The following is a 21377-nucleotide window of genomic DNA, read 5'->3' as shown; positions in this document are numbered from 1 at the left end:
AATAATTAAGATGCAGTGTTCACGATTTTTCAATATATTTCAAAAATCATGTAAATGTTTGGCCACGATGGGTGGCAAGCTGGAAGTGATAAAAGTAATAAATATGCACTTGAACAAATAATAATTTGTTTTTTTTATAACACTATATATGCAGTCAATCTAAATAGTTTAGTTTAGAGATACAGCGTGGAAACGTGCCCTTCGACCTGCGATCCCTGCACATTAACACTATCCTACACACACTAGGGACAATTTACAATCATATCAAGCCAATTATCCTACAAACCAGTACGTCTTTGGAATGTACTTAATAGATTTCGTATTTATTTTTTCCTGCTCATTCAGTTGCATCAATAAATATTCCAACTTCCATGAGGAAATTAAAAAGTGAATGCGACACATATAATGATTTGAACCGTATGAACATTTTGTTTTTCTATCACTTGCTGTACAGGTAATATCCATTTTCAAATAAAGGTTTTAAAAACATTTGATTTGAAATTTCAATTTATAGACATTCTGCATTTCTAGCAGAAATCAGTATGTATTGATCTTTTTGATTCTGTAGCAGATTCATAATTTATTTAGTCTCGATTACAAAATGATTATTTGTACTCTCTCAAGTGTTAAAATAATTTAATTGTCATATGCACCAAAACGGAATAATTAAATGTTTGTTTGCTGCAGCAGCAGCACACCAGGTTCCAGTGTTTTAAGTGTAAGATGATTTTCAGTTGTGCCGAATATTTTACGGGTGGTTTGATTTGCACTGGGATCAAAATGGCCTGAAATTCATACTGGACATTTGGATATGTGGGGGAAATCACATATGCAACAGTATTGATGTTACAGAGCTTAGAAGTATGAGTGGGGACCTCATTGAAACATACAGAATAGGCTTGGATAGAGTGGCTGTGGAGAGGATATCTCCACTAATGGGAGAGTCTAGGACTAGAGGTCATAGCCTCGGAATTAAAGGCCGTTCTTTTAGGAAGCAGATGTGGAGACATTTATTTAGTCCGAGGGTGGTGAACCTGTGGAATTATTTGCCACAGAAGGCTGTGGAGGCCAAGTCAGTGGATATATTTAAGGCAGAGATAGATTATTGATTAGTATGGGTGTCAGAGGTTATGGGGAAAAGGCAGGAGAATGGGGTTAGGAGGGAGAGATAGATCAGCTATGATTGAATGGCGGAGTAGACTTGATAGCCGAATGGCCTAATTCTACTCCTATTCCTTATGTCCTTACAGAGGTTTAATGAAAAGGCAAAATAGTGTTAAAAGAGAAGAAAATATTCAAATTGTCCATTGGATGTGAAAGATATTGCCTCATTTGGCTATTGTTGCTAAGCATATATATATATACTGGATGCTATGACAATTGTGTAGCATGCTGGAACTGACTTGTGCATATAAATGGCACATTTTAATCTAGTGAAACATTTAGAACTTATTCAATGAAGTGTTATCAGGCCAAGTATGACACCAAGCTATTTGGAAATACTAGGACTGGAGACAACAATTATCTGTCAGAAGATGAGTTGAAGAAGTACCTTGCCATTTTTCCCCTCTTCTCTGCTTCAACCTATCATCCATCTAGGCTAGGGAATCAATAATTTTAGTTTAGTTTATTGTCACGTGTAACCGAGGATGTAACTAGTAGAGTGGATAGGGGAGAACCAGTGGATGTGTTGTATCTGGACTTTCAGAAGGCTTTCGACAAGGTCCCACATAAGAGATTAGTATACAAACTTAAAGCACACGGTATTGGGGGGTCAGTATTGATGTGGATAGAGAACTGGCTGGCAAACAGGAAGCAAAGAGTAGGAGTAAACGGGTCCTTTTCACAATGGCAGGCAGTGACTAGTGGGGTACCGCAAGGCTCAGTGCTGGGACCCCAGCTATTTACAATTATATTAATGATCTGGATGAGGGAATTGAAGGCAACATCTCCAAGTTTGCGGATGACACTAAGCTGGGGGGCAGTGTTAGCTGTGAGGAGGATGCTAGGAGACTGCAAGGTGACTTGGATAGGCTGGGTGAGTGGGCAAATGTTTGGCAGATGCAGTATAATGTGGATAAATGTGAGGTTATCCACTTTGGTGGCAAAAACAGGAAAGCAGACTATTATCTAAATGGTGGCCGATTAGGAAAAGGGGAGATGCAGCGAGACCTGGGTGTCATGGTACACCAGTCATTGAAAGTAGGCATGCAGGTGCAGCAGGCAGTGAAGAAAGCGAATGGTATGTTAGCTTTCATAGCAAAAGGATTTGAGTATGGAGCAGGGAGGTTCTACTGCAGTTGTACAGGGTCTTGGTGAGACCACACCTGGAGTATTGCATACAGTTTTGGTCTCCAAATCTGAGGAAGGACATTATAGCCATAGAGGGAGTGCAGAGAAGGTTCACCAGACTGATTCCTGGGATGTCAGGACTTTCATATGAAGAAAGACTGGATAGACTTGGCTTATACTCGCTAGAATTTAGGAGATTGAGAGGGGATCTTATAGAAACGTACAAAATTCTTATGGGGTTGGACAGGCTAGATGCAGGAAGATTGTTCCCGATGTTGGGGAAGTCCAGGACAAGGGGTCACAGCTTAAGGATAAGGGGGAAATCCTTTAGGACCGAGTTGAAGAAGAAACTTTTTCACACAGAGAGTGGTGAATCTCTGGAACTCTCTGCCACAGAGGGTAGTTGAGGCCAGTTCATTGGCTATATTTAAGAGGGAGTTAGATGTGGCCCTTGTGGCTAAAGGGATCAGGGGGTATGGAGAGAAGGCAGGTACGGGATACTGAGTTGGATGATCAGCCATGATCATATTGAATGGCGGTGCAGGCTCGAAGGGCCGAATGGCCTACTCCTGCACCTATTTTCTATGTATCTATGTACAGTGAAAAAGCTTTTTTGTTGCGTGGAGGCCAGTCAGCAGAAAGACAATTTGTGGGCCTATATCTTGGTGATAGAAGAAAGATTTAACAGAAGTTGAAAGGCAAATTTGTCAAACAGAGAGTGGTGAATATATAGAATGAGCAGCTACAACACATTTAAAGGAAATTTGTGTGGGTGAAAGGTTTAGAGGGACACAGCCCAGGTGCAGGCTAGGTTCGATGGGACATCTTTTAGTTTTGTTTACAGATGCAGGACAGAAAAGTCCCTTCGACCCACTGAGTCCACTCCAACCAGCGATCCCCATACATTAGCACTATCCTACACACACTAGGGACACTTTACAATTTTACTAAGCCAATTAACCTACAAACTTGGACGTCTTTGGAGCGTGGGTAGAAACCGGAGCACCCATGGAAAACCCACACAGGTCATGGGGATAACGTGCAAACTCCGTACAGCCAGCACCCACAGTCAGGATGGAACACAGATCTCTGGTGCTGCGCCAGTTTGGCATGGATGGATTTTGTCGAAGGGGCCGGTTTTCATGCACACTCTCACAGCGGGAAATAAGTTGTTCTTTTATCTGGTAGCAATGGGGAAGATGGAGATCCCGCTTATCTCAGCCGCAGCTATTTCATTGATCTTCAATGGTCACACATCATGGCGGACAGCTAACCAAATGGAAATCTGACCAGTGTGTTGGACAGATTACCCAATAACAAGAGACTTGTAAAAAAGGATCTCTGTTTCACACTCTGTACACGTTTGGAAAATAATTAAGTGTTGAATGTGAGACAACGTTAATCTTATTGGATGCATATTGCCTGCCAACATTTCACATGATGGGTAATGCTCATTTCACTGCTGTAGGGATGACTAATGTTCACAACTGCAGTAGCTTGAAAGCAAGATTCACTAACCCTCTGGCAACATGAAGAGAAAGTGCCTCCACTGAAAATATTGTGATGTGCTTTATTTCTTACCTGATTTGGTTGTGGTGAATTGCCACAAACGACATTGAAGAAGGGTTTTGACCTGAAACGACACCCATTCCTTCTCTCCAGAGATGCTGCCTGTCCCGCTGAGTTACTCTAGCATTTTGTGTCTATCTTGAATATGTTATACTGCAGGTCGACCCAGGTACAGTTCTGATTTCTGGTATTGTATGTGTAACGTTTGCAGGTCAGGAATTTGATATTCCAATGTGTGCGTTAAAGGTCATGAACTGACTGACAGGCGTTCACTGGGTTGTTGCTGGTTGTGGTCTGTTCCAAATATCACCTACAGTTACCCAACACTTGCCAACTGGCTCCATGCCTTATTATATGTTAAGCTGGAACAAAGTCCAATCATTTTCAATGCACTTTCAAAGCAGTTGAACTAGATTCAAAGTATAAGGGCGGTCATGGTGGCGCAGCGGTAGAGTTGCTGCCTTACAGCGAATGCAGCGCCGGAGACCCGGGTTTGATCCCGACTACGGGTGCTGTCTGTACGGAGTTTGTACGTTCTCCCCGTGACCTGCGTGGGTTTTCTCCGAGATCTTCGGTTTCCTCCCACACTCCAAAGACGTACAGGTTTGTAGGTTAATTGGCTTGGTAAATAAAAATTGTCCCTAGTGGGTGTAGGATGGTGTTAATGTGCGGGGATTGCTGGTCAGCATGGACCCGGCGGGCCGAAGGGCCTGTTTCCGTGCTGTATCTCTGAAACTAAATTAAAACTAAAACTATGTTAAAATCAAAACTTAAAAACAGTAAATTCACTTAAAACACACACAATTGCAAAAATTAAATAAAACGTGGATTGATTAAAATAAAAAGAGAACACTTACCTTTTCAAAGATAGGCACCAAATGCTGGAGTAACTCAGCGGGTCACACAGCATCTCTGGAGAAAAAGGACAGGTGATATTTCGGGTCGGGACCCTTCTTCAGACTTACCTTTTCAGTTCAGGTTGGCAATTCCATTCAAATAAATGCACGCCAGCCCCACAGAGAGTGTCGAGCTCCACCCCCGGGCTCTGCTGTGGCAAAAGATGGGGGAGAAAAGGCATGGCAGTGAGGTTTGATGAGGGCATCCTTTTCTCGTGTTTCTTCCACATGCAGAAGTGTAGATGTCAGGAACTGGCTGGTGGGTACCTCAGATCCAACATATAACAAGCTCTTCCTTTCTCATGGACAATAAGAAACTAGATGATTATGATAGCAGATAGTTTGAAGGAAGAGGCATGTTTGGGAAGAGATACACCTAAAGCACACTTTAAACTTTAGTGATACAGTGTGAAAACAGTCCCTTCTCCTGCACCTATTGTCTATTGATGGGCCAAAATAGGCCATTTGTCCCTTCGAGCCAGCACCGCCATTCAATGTGATCATGGCTGATCATCCCCAATCTTGCCTTCTACCCATATCCCCTGATTCCGCTATCTTTAAGAGCCCTATCTATCTCTCTCTTGAAAGTTTCCAGAGAACCGGCCACTGAGGCAGAGAATTCCACGGACTCACAACTCTCTGTGAGAAAAAAAGTGTTGCCTCGTCTCTGCTCTAAATGGCTTACCGCTTATTCTTAAACTGTGGCCCATGGTTCTGGACTCCCCCACCATCGGGAACATGCTTCCTGCCTCTAGCGTGTCCAAACCCTTAATAATCTTATATGTTTCAATAAGATCCCCTCTCTCATCCATCTAAATTCCAGTGTATAAAAGCATATGACAGTCCCGCCATCCCGGGAATTAACCTTGTAAACCGATGCTGCACTCCCTCAATAGCAAGAATGTCCTTCTTCAAATCAGCTCTGCACTGACCAGCGATCGCCCAAAACACTAACACTATCCTGCACACTAGGGACAATTTTACAATGTTTACCAAAGCCAATTAACCTACAAACCTGTACGTCTTTGGAGTGTGGAAGGAAACTGGAGCACCCGGAGAAAACCCACATGGTCACAAGGACAACATACAAACTCCGTACAGACAGCACCTGTAGTCAGGATCGAACCCAGGTCTCTGGCTCTGTCAGGTAACAACTCTACCGCTGCACCACTGTGCCGCCCTATATCACAAGAGATTAAAACAAAAACATCTACCTAAATCACTGAAAATATAATTTTACACTAGTCTAGTTTTCATTATTACCACTTTCTTACTCTGTTTAAGCCAAATCAAACGAAGCACCAAGATCGCAAAACTGGGAAGAAAGAAAATGTATTTGTGTGGCATTCTACATTAAATAAAAGTACTATTAAATTGCTTGTTGTCATAATGCCTTTCATAGGCTTGAGATAATCCAGAGAGGCGTCACGTTGTATTTTACATTCACTCAAGGTGGGTATGCACCTCCACTTGGAAACTCAACCAATGAGAGCCCCAGGGTGGTGAATCTGTGGAATTCATTCTTAATTAGTACGTGTGTCAGGTTATGGTGAGAAGAGAGGAGAATGGGGTTGAGAAGGAGAGATAGATCAGCCATGATTGAATGGCGGAGAAGAATTGATGGGCCGAATGACCTAATTCTACTCTGAGAATTTATGACCCTCCCACCATGCAGCACTCATTAAAGTATCCGCCTAGGTTATAGCCTAATACATGTGGGAGGCCAGGGTCTTGAGAGACTGCTGTCACTGCCCTGAATTTGCCATTTTGTAGGAATTGCGTTTGAATCTACTCTTCCTCTCACCCTGCTGCTTCTGTGGGATGAGATGAAGGGAGATATCGGAGGCAGGTGATAAGTTGGGGTGGGCGTGTGGGAGGTTAAGGAGGTCATTGGAATTGAGGTGGGGGTTATGAGATAGTCATCTAGTTTTAGGAACAGAGCAGTGTTTACCATGAGAAAATTCAGCAACTAATTCCAAAGAAATTAAACCCTTGAATAAATCTTTTTTTGGCAGCTTTACACATGTGGGTCTGACTTGGATGTGTAGCAGTCAGAATGAGGATTGAAACATGATTAAATACTGAAAATAGTGTCTGATGGACAGGATATATTGTATCTATGTTATCAAATGCATCTATGATTTACAAATGAATGCTTAAGTATTTTAATATACCCACAGCAGTTTGAGTACGGACAAAGATGGTGTATAATAAATATTTTGTTCATGTTGGGATGAAATGAAAATATAGAAGAGTAATATGGGCTTGACTATTGAAAGGAAATCATGATGCTATTGTCCTGAATGCGGACCTCCAATTGTAACAGATCAGGACATTGTCACTGACCTATCAGATGGGCTTATGGAAGATCAGTGGGAGGTTGTTCAAATTGCAAGTGGACATCCACACCTTCAGAAGATTACCTTGAAAACCCGGCTTGTCCAAGAGGTTGCAACGTACAGGAATCAGTGTCTGAAACAGGCATAACAAAAACCTGCCAACAATGACTACTAGTAACCTTGGAACCTCCTTGTCAAATGGCTTGCTTAAAGTTTAAGGATAGACACAAAATGCTGGAGTAACTCAGCGGGACAGGCAACATCTCTGGAGAGAAGGAATGGGTGACGTTTTAGGTCGAGTCTCTTCTTCAGACTCGTTTCGAGTTGAGATCCTTCTTCAGACTGCTTAGTTTAGTCCAAACATTCATCATAGAACATAACTTGTAGGATCACCAGATAAGCCAAGAGTTTATTGTTTAGAGAGCAGATTTTTAAGGTGAGAGTGGCAAGTTGAAAGGGTGATTAGTTAGTTTAGTTAGAGATACAGTGCAGAACAGGCTCTTCAGTCCACCGAGTCTGCGTCGACCAGCGATCCCCCGTACACTAGCACCGTCCTACAGTACTTGGGACAATTTTATATTTATACCTACAAACCTGTAGGTCTTTGGAGTGTGGGAGGAAACTGAAGATCTTGGAGAAAACCCACGCATGTCACGGGGAGAATGTACAAACTCCGTACAGACAAGCACCCGTAGTCAGAATCAATCTGAGTCCCCTGGCGCTGCAAGGGGTAGATCTACCGCAACGCCACCGTGCTGCCCGATTCATGTATTTTTACACAGGTTGGTGGATGCCTGGAACATGCTGCAATGGTTGGCGGTGGAGGAGGCAGATATGATAGCAGCATTTAACAAGCTTTTAGACAGGTGCATGGATATGGAGGGATGTTGATCATATGCAAGCAGATGAGATTAGTTTATCTTGGCATGGAGAACGCAGAAGAATGGGCTCCCGCAAGGGTCAGTTTTAGCCCCAACCTTGTTCACCTTTACACAAATGACCTACCATCACCAAATCCCGCAAATTCATCTATGCAGATGACATCTGTTTGGCCTTCCAAGCACCAGATTTTGGTACACTGGAACAGGTGCTCAATGAAGACCTTGTTAAACTGGACGAGTACTGCAAAACCTGGCGCCTAAAACCAAGCCCAGAAAAAACGGTCTCCAGTGTGTTCCACCTCCATAATGCAGAAGCCACAAGAGAACCAAACATCTATCTGAGCAGGACCAAACTGAAGTATGCCCCCACTCCAACCTACCTCGGAGTGACCCTTGACTGGACCCTATCCTTCAAGGAATATCTCAAAAGAACAGCAGCTAAGGTGAAGTCCAGAAACAATCTCCTCAGTAGTGGCTCAAAGTGGGGGGCAGCAGCCCCCACACTGCGCATTTCAGCACTAGCCCTTGCATTTTCTTCAGCCGAATATTGTGCCCCTGTTTGCTCCAGGTCATCCCACACACACCATGTGGACACCCAATTGAAGTCAACAATGAGGATCATCACAGGAACAATCCGCTCAACACCACTCCCCTGGCTCCCTGTCCTATCCAACATAGCCCCTCCACACATCCGGCGAGTAGTCCTCACTCAAAGGATGCTCCAAAAGACCAAAAACTCCCCTCACCTGCCAATTCACATGGACATCTTCAACCCACCCACTGCTCGACTTCCATCTAGACGACCAATTTGGAAGAACCCACCACCAGCTGATCTCACCATCCAATCAGCTTAGAAAAAGGAATGGGAGTCCAAGGACGTCCCAAATAAACATCTGGTGTCAGACCCCACCCTACCAGTCCCTGGCACCAATCTCCCAAGGAAGCAGTGGACGACGCTGAATAGATTCAGGACTGGACATGGCCCCTGCTTGGCCAGCCTTCACAAATGGGGCAGCAGCCCAACCCCACGGTGTGCTTGTGGAGAGCAGCAAACAATGCAACACATCATTGAAGCATGCCCTCAACAAAGACTCAAAGGAGGACTGGTCACCCTTCATACAGCAGATCAAGAGGCAACTGCTTGGCTAAAGGACTTTGCATTCGCTAAATAAAATCTTGGCATCAAGTTGGGCACGGACTTTGTGGGCCGATGGACCCGTTCCTGTACTGCACTTTCTATGCTTTATGTTTATCATGGGAGTACAGCTCTTTTCCACAATTTAAATTTTTTAAATCCTGAACAGAATTAAGGAACAAAACAACAAATGTTCTCAATAATAATAAATGCCTGTTCCTCAGTATGTTAATAATTATAATATTATAAAGTATTTACATGTTATATTTTTATGCCAGATATGGATGCCAACTATTAGTACACTCAAGCCTCTTCTTGTTTGATGTTGGTATCAGAGAATTGATGTCATTATGCCATTGCAACAAGTGAATCAGGAACCCGTCTGGAGTTGATTACATGAGGAATTTTGGGACTGGGGTATACTCTAAATGAAGCACAAGAACTTGGAAAACTAGGAGTAGGCTGTTTGGCCCTTCAAGCTGCCCTGCCATTCAAAAGGATCATGACTGATCTGATCTTGGCCCCAACTTCACTTTCCTGCCTGTTCTCCACAACCCCTTCAGATCATAAATTGCTTGGAATTCTCCACCCCAGAGGGAATCCAAATGTTCACACCCTCTCATGGAAGAAACTGCCACATATCTATCAATCCCCTGCGCACAAAAAAACAAGTTCCCCTAGTCCTAGACAAACCTGTAAGGGAAACCTCCTCCCAGTATCTCCATCATTAAGCATCCCCCCACCCGACCCCAATTCTTATATTTTTATAATATCAATTTACATTCTTCTAAACTCTAATAACTATAGTCCCAACCCTCTCAAATACTCGCAAAACGATAGAAAGAATCCTAAGGAGGGTGGGGTGGAGTGGGAGGAGGAGGGGCGGGGTAGGGATCCATCATCAATGGTTGACTAATGACATCTTTAATTCATGTTATTCCCTTCATCATGTAACTACACTGGACGGCTCAATAATGATCATGTACTGTCTTACTGCTGACAGTTGTTTACAACGCAACTGACAATACACTAAACTCAAACTCAAGACGTATAATTGCACAAGGACAGTTGGCAGTTCATTAGGTTGGACTGATTATTTTTTTTAAAAAGCAAATACATTTTGACAGAAGAGTAAAGGCGGAAAAATTAGAATGCAAGACATGTGGGAAAGATGTGATTGAGAGAGAAGGTGGAGAAATGATTCACGAGGATGTGTGGTTCTCGAAGTCTTGAGTTAAGAAGAAAGACATGACAAGCTGGGACTGTTTTCCTTGTAATGCAGGAGGCTGGAGACACCTTACAGAGGTTTATAAAGTAAGGACGGGCTTAGATAGACTATGACGGGCATTGTCATAGCCTTTTTCCCAGATGGCGAAGGTAAAGATGTAAAGGGGACCTTCGGTCAGCATGGACGAGATGAGACAAATTACCTGTTTCTATGGTGTAAGAAACTTTGACACTATAGCTTGTGTATGAATCTTTGACTCTACAACTTTTTCATAAGGCAGCACATTCATTCTAGGAATCAAGTTATAAATCTTGATTCTATAGCAATAAATAATGAACTTGCTATAATGAACTTTAGCTAATATGACTATTCTACTTGAATAAGGAGTCTACAACTCTATGCAGTGCTCCAGGTGTGGTTTCACCAGCACACTGTACAACAGTGGCACATCCTATTTTAACCCTATCTGCTTTCCACAAAGGCCAACATTTCATACAGTATTTCTTCCAAATCACTCACTGCATCTGCTTGCTAATCTTCCGCATTTCACATGTACAACGCCGCCCGGGTCTCTCATTGTCGTTTTTATTATCTTTTATGGTCAACATTTCTATTGTGGTCAGATGTAAATCAGATAAAATGTCCTAATGTACAGCAAAGGCATTGAGCAATATTCTGTGGTTTCTCTCTAGTTGAACCACATACCACCAGAAAGTGTGCACGACTAGACACAGGAACACCTTCTTCCCCTCTTTTATCAGGCTTCTGAATGGTTCTTCCATAAGCTAGGATACAGTCTGATTTGGCTCTACGCCATTGCAGACATTGGACTTTGTCTATGGAACTGGTGTGCTACAATGCTGAGAACTATGTTTTGTACTGTTCATCTTCCCATTAGTTCGGCCTATTATACTTCGAGTCATAGAATGTGGCCCAACTTGCCCACACCGTGCCGACCATCGCTCCCCACACACTAACACCATCCTACACACGCTAGGGACAATTTACAATCATACCAAGTCTATTAACCTACACACCTCATAGAGTCATAGAGTGATACAGTGTGGAAACAGGCCCTTCGGCCCAACTTGCTCACACCAGCCAACAATGTCCCAGCTACACTAGTCCCACTTGCCTGCGCTTGGTCCATATCCCTCCAAACCTGTCCTATCCATTTACCTGTCTAACTGTTTCTCAAATGATGGGATAGTCCCAGCCTCAACTACCTCCTCTGGCAGCTTGTTCCATACACCCACCACCCTTTGTGTGAAAAAGTTACCCCTCAGATTCCTATTAAATCTTTTCCCCTTCACTTTGAACCTATGTCCTCTGGTCCTCGATTACCTTACTCTGGGCAAGAGACTCTGTGCATCTACCCGATCTATTCCTCTCATGATTTTGTACACCTCTATAAGATCACCCCTCATCCTCCTGCGCTCCAAGGAATAGAAACCCAGCCTACTCAACCTCTCCCTATAGCTCACACCCTCTAGTCCTGGCAACATCCTCATGATTGTATTCATGTAGAGTATTTTCTGATTTGATTGGATAGCATGAAAAACTAAGATACACATTGTACCTCGATACAGATGACAATAATAAACCTAAATTGAAGTCTGAAGAAGCATCTCGACCTGAAACGTCACCCATTCCTTCTCTCCAGAGATGCAGCCTGTCCCGCTGAGTTACTCCAGCATTTTGTGTCTATCTTCAACCTAAACTTTATACTTTTCTATTCTTTCTAATGCTCATAAAGGCATTGAAATGCAGTGAATGGGAAAGGAGACACTGGTGTCCTTTTCTTCAGAGATGCTGTCTGACCCGCAGAGTTACTCCAGCTTTTGGTGTCTATCTCCGGTGTAAACCAGCATCTACAGTTCCTTCCTACACATGCGTTGGACCTGGCAGAGATGGGAGGTCTTCTCCCCAAAATCCACAAACGCAATTGCCCTGGCAGGCCCATTGTTTCTGCCGGCTCCTGTCCCACGGAAATGATTTCCACGTACCTTAGTGAATGGTTTCCACATCCATCCTATCCCCCCTGGTCCAATCTCTCCCAACCTCTGTCCAAGATACCTCTCATGCTATTCATCTCTTTAATGACTTCCGCTTTCCCACTCCCTCATCTTCACTATGGATGTTCAGTCACTCTACACCTCCATCCCCCAGCAGGAGAGTCTTAAAGCCCACCGTTTCTTCCTCGACCGCAGAACCATCCAATTTCCCTCTACTAGCACTCTACTCCGCCTAGCGGAGCTGGTCCTCACCCTCAACAACTTCTCCTTTGAGTCCTCCCATTTCCTCCAAGTCCAAGGCATAGCTATGGGCACTAACGTGGGCCCCAGTTGTGCCTGCCTCTTTGTAAGGTATGTTGAACAATCCCTGTTTCAGGCATACACTGGCCCTATCCCCAAACTCTATCTCTGTTACATTGATGACTGCATCGGAGCTACCTCCTGCACCCATGCAGAACTCATGGACTTCATCAACTTCACCACCAAACCACCCCCTCCCCAGGTACCTTCCCCTACAACCATAGAAGATGCAACACATGTCGCTATACCTCCTCTCTCGACTCTGTCCAGGGACCTTCACTTGCACCTCCTCCAACCTCATCTACTGTATCCGTTGTTCAAGATGTAGACTCTTATACTTCGCCGAGACCGGACGCAGACTGGGCGGTCGTTTCGCGGAACTCCTTCACTCAGCCCGCGTGAACCAACCTGATCTCCCGGTTGCTAAACACTTTAATTCTCCTTCCCATTCCTACACAGACTTTCTGTCCTCGGTCTCCTCCATTGTCAGAGTGAGGCTAAACGCAAATTGGAGGAACAGCATCTCATATTTTGGATGGGCAGCTTACAGCCCTGTGGTATGAATATGCATTTATCTCACTTCAGTAGCACCGGCATTCCCTCTCTCTCCATCCCTCCCCCACCCAAGTCGCACCAGCTTCTTGTTTTCACCCAACAAACAGCTAACAATGGCCTGTGTCGTTTATCATCGTTACATTTTGCATATCTTTCATTCATTGTTCTTTATCTCTCCACATCACCATCGATATCTCTCATTTCCCTGATCCCTAACCAGTCGGAAGAAGGGTCTTGACCCTAAACATCACCCATTCCTTCTCTCCAGAGATGCTGCCTGTCCCACTGAGTTACTCCAGCATTTTGTGCCTATCTTGGGAGGTATTCTGTTCAGTTTAGTTTATTGTCACGTGTACCGAGGTGCAGTGAAAAGCATTTGTTGCATGCTAACCAGTCAGCAGAAAGACAATACATGATTCCAATCGAGACATTTACAGTGCATGGATGAGGGCAGGGTTAGACATAGTTTATATGAACTTCTGCATGGCCTCTGGTAAATTTCAAATGGGAGGGAAAGTTAGTTTGCATGGGGCACAAGGAGAGTTAGCTAATTGGATATATATCAATAGTCAATAGGTGCAGGAGTAGGCCATTCGGCCCTTCGAGACAGCACTGCCATTCAATGTGATCATGGCTGATCATCCACAATCAACACCCCGTTCCTGCCTTCTCCCCATATCCATTGACTCCGATATCTTTAAGAGTTCTGTCTAGCTCTCTCTTGAAAAACCACTAGCTTGATCATAGGAAACAGAGGGTGATATTGAAATGTTGTTTCTCAGAATCGAAGCCCATGACTCATGGCGTTCCTCAGCCGCCTGTGCTGGGCCCATTGTTGCTTGTCATTTACATCAGCAATTTAGTTGAGAATGTTCAAGGCATGATTAGTAAATTTGCAGGTGACACTAAAAATGAAGAAGGTCATCAAGAATTACAGTGGGATCTTGATCCGATGGATGAGTGGGCTGAAGAATAGCAAATGGAGTTATTCTTCTTATCGAGTCCACACACAAGATTAGAAGTTGTTCAGCCAGAGGTGAACACACTTCTCGGCATCTGCATACATTGGTGTCTGTCTTGTGCTTCTTGTGATTGGTGGAAACAGGAACGTGAACGCTCTTTCCTTGACTCCAAATTGGAGTTTAATTCAGACAAGAGCATAGCGTTGCATTTTGAAAAATCAAACTAAGGTAGGACTTTCACATTGAACAGTAGGGCCCTGGGGAGTATTGTAGAACAAAGAGAGCTGGGATTACAAGTACATCATACTCTGAAAGAGGGGTCACAGGTAGACAGTGGGGTGAAAAAGACTTTTGGGCACACTGGTTTTCATCAGAATGGCCGCGGAATATAGAAGTTGGAATTTTATGCTGCAGTCGTACAAGATATCGATGAGACTGCACTTGGTGTATTGTGTTCAGTTTTGGTTACCCTGCTAAAGGAAAAAGTAACTGGAAAGAGTGCAAAACTGACTTATGGGTATGATTCCAGGACTCACTATTCAGGGCTATCAGATGAAGTGGGATCAAAATTCCTATTCGACTATTTCTTTTGGAATTCTACTGGCTGGTGCAGGTGCTACCTAGGGAATAATTAAATAGCCGTGCACGTGATTGCCAGAGTTTATGCTGCGAAATCAGTGTTTTTTGGAAAAAGCTCAGTTGAAAATCATTGATAGCATCTAAAATCTCAACTGGAGATTAAGCATTTTGGTTTAAAATTTCCATGAAATACCAATAAAAACAACAATGATTAGATTTGAGAAAGATCAGGAAGGAAATGCTTAGCATTGATACTGGGCTGAATCTGAACTCCTTACAATATAAATAGAAGAAAAATAGATGGAACAAATGAGAACAGGGGAGGGAAAAAACAATGCTAGAAGAATGAGAGTGAGTGTGGAGATGAAACTTGGGTACATTCAAGTTATGGAGTCATGCAGCACGGAAATAGGTCCTTCAACCCATCTCGTCTAGGCTGACCAAGATGTCCCATCTAAGCTAGTCACATTTGTCAGCCTCTACCCCATATCCCCCTTTTCCCGTCCATGTATCTGCTCAAATGACTTTTAAATGTTTAAGAAGGAACTGCAGATGCTGGAAAATCGAAGGTACACAAAAATGCTGGAGAAACCCAGCGGGTGCAGCAGCATCTATGGAGCGAAGGAAATAGACAACGTTTTAAATGTTATTGTGCCTGCCTCAACTACTCTCTCTGGCAGCTCGTTCCATATGCCCACCACCTGTATGTAAAAGTTCTGATTAAATCTTTCCCCTCTCACTCTTAAACTCATGCCCCCTAGTTCAGTTCAGTTTAGTTTATTGTCATGTACACAGTGAAAAGCTTTTGTTGCGTGCTAACCAGTCAGCAAAAAGACAAAACATGATTACAATTGAGCCATTTACCGTGTATAGATACATGATAAAGGAATAATGTTTAGTGCAGGGTAAAGCCAGAAAAGTCCGATCAAAGATAGTCTGAGGGTCACCAGTGAGGTAGATAGTTGTTCAGCACTGCTCTCTGGTTGTGGTAGGATGATTCAGTTACCTGATAACAGCTGGGAAGAAGGTGTCCCTGAATCTGGAGGTGTGCGTTTTCACACTTCTGTACCTTTTACCTGATGGGAGAGAGGAGAGAGAGAGTTCTTGATCTCGTTGGGAAAAAGATAATGTCTTCCCGCCCCCCCCCCCTTTTCCTCATCAGTCTGATCTCTACCTGAAACGTCACCTATCCCTTCGCTCCATAGATGCTGCCTCACCCGCTGAGTTTCTCCAGCATTTTTGTCTACCTTCGAATTTCCAAGCACCTGCAGTTCCTTCTTAAACGTGCATTTACCTGATCTATTCCGCTCATGATTTTACACACCTCTCAACCTCCTACACTCCAAGGAATAAAGTCCTAGTCTGCCCAACTCCTAGCTCTTCGTGGTCATAGGTCATACGTAATAGGAGCAGAATTGTAGTTGGAGACTCCAGAGTGAGGTACGGACAGGGGTTTCCGCAGGAACAGACGGGATGCGAGGATGGTGTGCTGCCTTCCTGGTGCCAGGATCCAGGATGTCACGGACAGAGTGCAGAAAATCCTCAAGGGCGAAGGTGAACAGCCGGAAGTGGTAGTGCATGTCGGCACAAACGATGTCGGAAAGAAGGGGATGAATATTCTGCAGCGTGACTTTAGAGAGCTCGGAAAAATGCTGAAAGGCAGGAGAGTCACACCTTTTTCCCATGGTAGAAGGCTTGGCTTCAAGGCAACGGGAGAAGTTTAAAGGATACATGCGGGGCGAGTTTTTTTTTACACAGAGGGTGCTGGGTACCTGGAAAGTGCTGCTAGGGGTGGTGGTGGAAGCAGATATGATAGTGACGTTTGAGGGCCTTTCAGATAGGCTCATGGAAATGGAGGGATATGGATCACATGCAGGCAGATGAGATTAGTTTATCTTAACATCATGTTTGACACAGACATTGGGAGCCGAAGGGCTTGTCATTGTGTTGTGTTTATCTATGTTTTATGCTCTAATTGCCCTGCGCGTTTGTTTATGTTGGATAGAAGCCAACCTTCCACTCTTCTTTAGATCCTAGCCTCAAATTACAATATTTCGCCTTTCAGATACAGCTTCCAACTTCCCTCAACTTTTAGCATTCATAAGTTCATGTGATAAGGGCAGATTTGGCCCATCAAGTCTACCCCGCCATTCAATCATGGCTGATCTATCTCTCCTAACCCCATTCTCCTGCCTTCTCCCCATAACCCCGACACCCCTGCTAATCAAGAATCTATCTGTCTCTGCCGTAAAAATATCTATTGACAGGCAAAGCAACAATATGCTCGCACTCCCTTATATTTAGCACAGGTAGCTGTCTCCTCTAAACTGGAGACAACCAACATAGACTGGGTAAAATACAAAATACAGAAAATGCTGAAAAATACTAAACACACTAGACCACACCAGGGGGAAAGGAATAATGTAGACAATGGACAATAGGTGCAGGAGTAGGCCATTCGACCCTTCGTGCCAGCTCCGCCATTTACTGTGCTCATGGCTGATCAAACCTGTCCTATAAACGTTTCAGCCTGAACATTTAATGCCAATTTATCTTGCCACATATGCAGACTGGCCTGCTGAATATTTGCAGCATTTTCTGCTGTTATTTCAGATTTCCAGCATCTGCAGTTTTTCACTGTTTTGAAATGCATGTTGTTAGGTTGCAAGAGGGAACTTGATTAATGATCAGCAATCTGAGCTTAGCTTAGTGATGTAGCATTGAAACATAGTCATAGAGTGATACGGTGTGGAAGCAGGCCGTTCGGCCCAACTAGTCCCACCTGCTGGCGTTTGGTCCATATCCCTCCAAACCAGTACCTGTCTAACTGTTTCTTAAATGTTGGGATAGTCCCTGCCTCAACTACCTCCTCAGACACCTTGTTCAATACACCCATCCACCTTTGTGTGAAAAAGTTACCCCTCATATTCCTATTAAATATGTACCCCTTCATCTAAAACCCATGTCCTCTGGTCATCGATTCCACTACTCTGGGCAAGAGACTCTCTGCATGTCTCACCATCCACCCCAACCATCGATCACCCATTCACACTAATTCTATGTTATGCTACATTCTCAATCTCATCCACTCCCTATATACTGGGGGGGGGGGGCAATGTACAGAGGCCGATTAACATACAAACCTGCACGCCTTTCAGATGTGGGAGGAAACCGGAGGATCTGGAGCAAATCCACATGGAGAATGTGCAAACTCCACATAGGTAGCACCCGAGGTCAGGATTGAACCCGGGTCTCTGGCACTGTGAGGCAGCAGCTCTATGAGCTGCACCACTGTGCCTCCCCTGCAGTGTTTAATATGGATAATAGAGTTAGGAGAGTGTCTCATATAGCGCCTTGCACAAAACTGCTGGGAGAATGACTTACGCAGTTAGTCATCACCCTAAAAAAGGGTGGTCATGGTGGTGCAGCGGTAGAGTTGCTGCCTTACAGCGAATGCTGCGCTGGAGACCCAGGTTCGATCCCGACTATGGGTGCTGTCTGTACGGAGTTTGTACTTTCTCGCCATGACCTGGGTGGGTTTTCTCCGAGATCTGCGGTTTCCTCCCACACTCCAAAGACGTACAGGTTTGAGGTTAATTGGCTTGGTAAATGTAAAAATTGTCCATTGGGGGTGTAGGATAGTGTTAATGTGCGGGGATCGCTGGTCGGCAAAGAGCCTGTTTCCGCGCTGTATCTCTGAACTAAACTAAACTAACCACAAGAGATTAATTTGATTGAAATATGTTTATTCTTACATTTACAACGTTGTTACCGTTGCTTTTAAATCATTAAAGTATTGCCAAAAGGCTTTTATATTTGCAGCTCCGGCTGGTTACAAAATCCTATAGTAACTCGCCTCGCTTCAGCAAGGGTTGAATGTGAAAGACACTCATGACAATGGTTAGCCTGGGTCATCGGTCTTCAGACAAGATCATCGTTGGCCCACGACCGTGGAACACGCCAAGGTCATCTCCTTAATGTGACCGCGATGACTTCGCTCAGTAGCTGAAACTTCGACTGGAACTGCTGTTGCGAATGCATCTGCTCCTCTGAAGGGATGGGAGGAGACCACTCCCGGGACTCATAAATACAGGGAAAGAAAACTTCCAAATGTGCATGTAATCAAAAGGCTCGCAAGAAGAAAGGGCTCTAAGAGCAATTTACATTAACAATCGCCAATTATCTGCCTCTGGAGATAATTTCAAAGTGTTTTTAATTTACAACCAACTCCACAGTTTATGAATGTGAAATATGTGTTTTCATGCACTTATCTTAATATGGGTGAAATAAGGGGATATGAATCTAGTTGTTGAGATTAGTGCTAGTAGTTTGAGTTTAGTCTTTTTCAAAGAATCTGTGCAATGAAAGACCATTTGGAACTATTTACCAAATGGGAACTTGTAAAACGAAGAAAAACAAATTATTTATTTTAATTGCACATGTTTAAAAAAATCTCATCAAATGCTTCTTAAAGGACAGTTCCTTCCCAGCTTTTATAAAGCAACCGAACCATCCTACCACAACCAGAGAACAGTCCTGAACTACTATCTACCTCTTTGACGACCCTCAGACTATCCTTGAACAGACTTACCTTGCATTAAAAGTTAATCCCTTATCCATCTGCAAATGGATCGATTGTAATCATGTATTGTCTTTCCGCTGGTACACAAAATTGCTGGGGAAACTCAGCGGGTGCAGCAGCATCTATGGAGCGAAGGAAATAGGCGACGTTTCGGGCCGAAACCCTTCTTCAGACTTTCCGCTGACTGGTTAGCACACAATAAAAGCTTTTCACTGTACCTCAGTACACCTGACAACAAACTAACTAACTAAAAAGGGACACCACAGATTAAAATCTATTATCACTCTGATGTAAACTAATGGAATTATAAAGCAGTCTGCTAGTTTGGACCATTCAAATACCAGTGAAGATAGACACAAAATGCTGGAGTAACTCAGCGGGACAAGCAGCATCTCTAGAGAGAAGGTGACATCACCCATTTCTTCTCCCCAGAGATGCTGCCTGACCTGCTGGGCTACTCCAGGATTTTGTGTCTATCTTTGGTGTAAACCAGCATCTGCAGTTCCTTCCTACACATATCAGTGCGACGGTTCCACGGGGTGCGATGTGATTTCTGACAGTGGAGGTATTTGCAATTACATCAACCTTGTTTGGTAGAATAAGCTCTTCCATTCCTATTCCAATTTCTCTGCCTAAGGAATTTGGAAACAAGAATCATGAACGGGGGGGGGGGGGGGGACCGGGGGAGGCCATATTGTCTTTAGAGATAGCTCTGCTTACATAGTGTCATGATTCATCCTCGTCTGATTTTTCAGCTGATTTTCATAAACCTTGATTTCCTTGGTATCCAAAAAGCTGTCGCCCTGAGACTTTGTACTGCTTAATGATGTATACAATTTCAAAGATTCAAAACTCTGCAGGAATAAATTCCTCCTCCTTTCAGTCCCAAATGGCTTCTTATTCTGAGGCACCATCCCAGAGTCTAGACTTTGCAGCCTATGGAAAACAATAGACAGACACTCCCCAGCAAAACCATTTCAGAATCCCAAAGACATCGCCTCTCATTAAAGTGTCGAGCACAGTCCAACTTATCTCATACAACAATCTATTCATCCGGGGATAAATCTAGCGAGTCTGCATTGAAGTGATGAAAGCATGTCTAGCTTTTCTTGATCTCAAACCTGGGACAGTGTTGGTCAAGAAGACAGGATTCAGTTGCAGAGGGGAGTGCTGACTCCAAGCTCCACGAGTTTGGAGATGAGCTTGGCTGGGATAATGGTAGTAAAAGCAGAGCTGAATCTGAGAGCAGAGCTGAGTCTGACCCAAAACGTCACCCATTCCTTCTCTCCAGAGATGCTGCCTGTCCCGCTGAGTTACTCCAGCATTTTTTGTCTATCTTTGATTTAAACCAGCATCTGCGATTCCTTCCTCCAATTCCTTCCTACAATTCCTTCTATGAATAGGAGTCAGATGGACGTAGATGCCCTTCTATTCAAGTGTTCCAGGGATGAGTGTGGGGCCAAGGAGATGGCATCAGCCACCTGTTGGGGCGGTAGGTGAACTACTGTGAATCTACATTGCTTAAGGCTGGAGATGATGTGTGCCATAACCAGCCTGTCGAAGCACGTCATGATGGTGGGTGTCAATACCACTGGATGGTAGTCATTAAGGCATGAGATCTTGCTTTTCTTGGGCACTTTGTATCTGCAAAGTCCTCCAGATCCACTGGCAGGATCTTTTCCAATCTTCTCCCAGGTCAACATCTTCTGTGTTGTGGCCATAATTGCCTTCACAGCGCTAATGGATGGGCCATTGTCGCGGCATGCTTGATAACAGCCTAAAATTGGACCGAAGAAATAAATCAAGGATAGTCTCAAAAGCTCAATGGGAAGTTGTAGCACCCCCAGAAAGGTAGGAAACCGTGACTGTTGACCACTCAAAGTAATGAGTGTTACGGGACTCTGAATGGTATTGAGAACTTCAGATCCATACATCGGTGATAAACGGAAGACCAACATAAACATCCGCTGCCTGCTTCACTTGTAGGCCATGATCATATTGAATGGCGGTGCTGGCTCGAAGGGCTAAATGGCCTACTCCTGCA

The 21377-nt window shown here is 44.0% G+C and overlaps 1 long non-coding RNA gene across 1 annotated transcript; it reads left to right on the top strand.

Annotated features, from left to right (window-relative positions):
* Positions 1-5387: 5387 nt before the first annotated feature.
* LOC116972809 lies at positions 5388-20229 on the top strand. Its single transcript, XR_004411889.1, has 3 exons — positions 5388-5398; positions 16541-16545; positions 20194-20229. It is a non-coding gene; the product is annotated as an uncharacterized LOC116972809 (long non-coding RNA).
* The last annotated feature ends 1148 nt before the right edge of the window (positions 20230-21377 follow it).

Source organism: Amblyraja radiata, chromosome 5 (assembly GCF_010909765.2).
Source record: "Amblyraja radiata isolate CabotCenter1 chromosome 5, sAmbRad1.1.pri, whole genome shotgun sequence".
NCBI classification, from domain to species: Eukaryota; Metazoa; Chordata; class Chondrichthyes; order Rajiformes; family Rajidae; genus Amblyraja; species Amblyraja radiata.
This window is presented reverse-complemented; position numbering and strand designations above follow the sequence as displayed.